We start from the raw sequence: 2,404 nt of genomic DNA on the forward strand, positions 1-2,404 counted from the left end.
TAAAAAATATGTCTTTAAGTTGAGGAGGCCTGTTTGAGCCTTTTAATTATTGTGTGTTTCCCCATATCTGCTCTACGTGTTTTTATTGTCGCCTTAGAATTTTATCCTTTTAAACCACAAAAGCCAAATCTCCCTTCCCTTTAGGACTAGTAGTCCCAAATGCCTCCGGGGCTGATAGGATTTGGGGATGGGTAATAGCATGCAATAAGTAAAACGAGAACATTCCGCGTTTAATACCTTAACGGGGTGGGAAAGGGTAGATATGGATATGATGACCACGCGATAACACCACGTGTATAAATGGTTACCGGTTGTTGTGTAGGGTGATCCATATTATGTATAAACCTAGGACCCCTCCCTTGTTTGTTTTCTTTATTTCAGAATTTCAACCGCTTTTCTCAGACTTCATCTTTTAATTACTTTTAATTTGTAACAACTATGTGAAAATTTCCCCTTTTTTACTCGTTTATTCAAATCTCTAAAACTGCTTCTTCCCTCGAATTTCAACTTCTCCAACTTTGTTTAACTGTAATCATTCACAACAATTATGTGAAAACCTCCTCATATTTGTAACTCTTATTTGTCTATTTGTTGTTTGCACTTAAAGTCACAATTATAGTATGGCCGGGAACCATACTAGTGGATCCCGAGGGGTGCCTAACACCTTCCCCTCGGGATAATTTCAAGCCCTTACCCAATCTCTGGTGTTTCTAAATCAAAGTTCTTCATAGTGTCCTAATGAACTTAATCATTAGGTGGCGACTCTTCAATCCAAAACCTAATTCCCAAAAGGAAACGAGTTGTCCGCCCAAATGTCATAAACCCGATTTCGCGAGAAAAAGGGGGTATCGACAGCATGGCGACTCTGCTGGGGATTCCTTTAAGGCTTTTACCATTTCATGCTATTTGTGACTTTATTCTTCCTTATATGTCTTTATTTGTTTAATGCCTTTAAGTATTTTTTTCCCTCTTCTACTTCGAAACTGACTTGGCTCTTTGTTTCTTTCCTTTATTTCTCTTAATGCTCTTTTATCGCTTTCCTTTAATACTGTTATAAATTATGAGAAACTGTTGTAATCATTACTTTATGAACGTGCAAATACGTGACAACTTGTTTGATTATATTAACTACATATTCAACATCATATTCCACTCGTGCCAAACAAAATACCATAGCAACGCTTATAATGAGTGGTTGCGCCCTTCCGATATTATCACCCCCTAAATCCGGCAAAGGCATATTTGCGGTAAAATCAGTCGATCATCGGTGTAGTCGACGGTTCCGTGCCTTTCCCTCTTGAGTTGTCCGCTCAAGGGTACCTGTATAATACCCCATAGAAACCCTACTCTGTTTAATTGTGCATGCATCATTGTCAAACCTAGCCGAGTCAGTTATGTTGTCCGCATAATGACTCTTTAAGATAGCCTTGTCCAAAGTCCACCGGGTTTTCCCAAAACCCAAACGGACGCTACCACGTTTTGTACATTTATTTGGAGAACTAATGCTTGTTATGCCAATTATTGGTATTTAATACTCGATTATGGTGGGGGTAAGGGCCTAACACTTTTGTCTTGCAGAAATGAGGCACGAGGTCCCCAGATTCGGCATGGTCACCAACATCCACCCCAAATTGTTAAGCTGGTGGGAAGATCTTCATTCCAATGATCAAGCTCTTGTCCGAAAATATCTAGGAAATCTACCTTCTCTCCTGGAAATTCAACCCACCAACAAAATCATAGAAGCTGCCACTCTATTCTGGGATTGTGATAGGTCTGTGTTCCGCTTTGGAGACATTGAGATGACACCCCTAATAGAGGAAATATGAGGACAGGCTGGTATACCGTGGGAAAATCCGGGTTTGTTAATGCCAGAAAACCGCAAGGGTAGAGGTTTTCTCAAAATGATGGGTCTAAAGAAGAATCCAGACTTGACATGTTTGAAAGAGTCATACATTCCCTTTGACTACTTGTACGAAAGGTACGGTCACATCAAATTTTACCGTACTTATCCTGATGAGTTCGCCCTCACATCATTGGGGCATATCCATAGAAGGGTCTTTGTCTTCATGTTCTGTTTCTTGGGGATGATAGTATTTCCTATGAAGAAAGCGAGGATCCATACCCGACTAGCCATGGTCACCAAGACCTTAATGGAAGGAATTGGCGGGCAACCATTTAGCATAGTGCCCATGATTATTGTCGAGATATACCGAGCCTTGGAGAAATGCCAACAAGGAGCCAAACACTTCGAGGGTTGCAACTTGCTGCTCCAACTTTGGCTCATGGAGCACCTCCAAAAGGGTGAGTACCGACAAAAATCAATTGTAGGGACTGGGACGATCATATAGCCTTCCATCAACCAAGAAGGATGAACTACATGCCCAACATATTTGCTCAGCCGGAA

This window comes from Nicotiana attenuata, chromosome 9 (assembly GCF_001879085.1).
Source record: "Nicotiana attenuata strain UT chromosome 9, NIATTr2, whole genome shotgun sequence".
Taxonomy (NCBI): Eukaryota; Viridiplantae; Streptophyta; class Magnoliopsida; order Solanales; family Solanaceae; genus Nicotiana; species Nicotiana attenuata.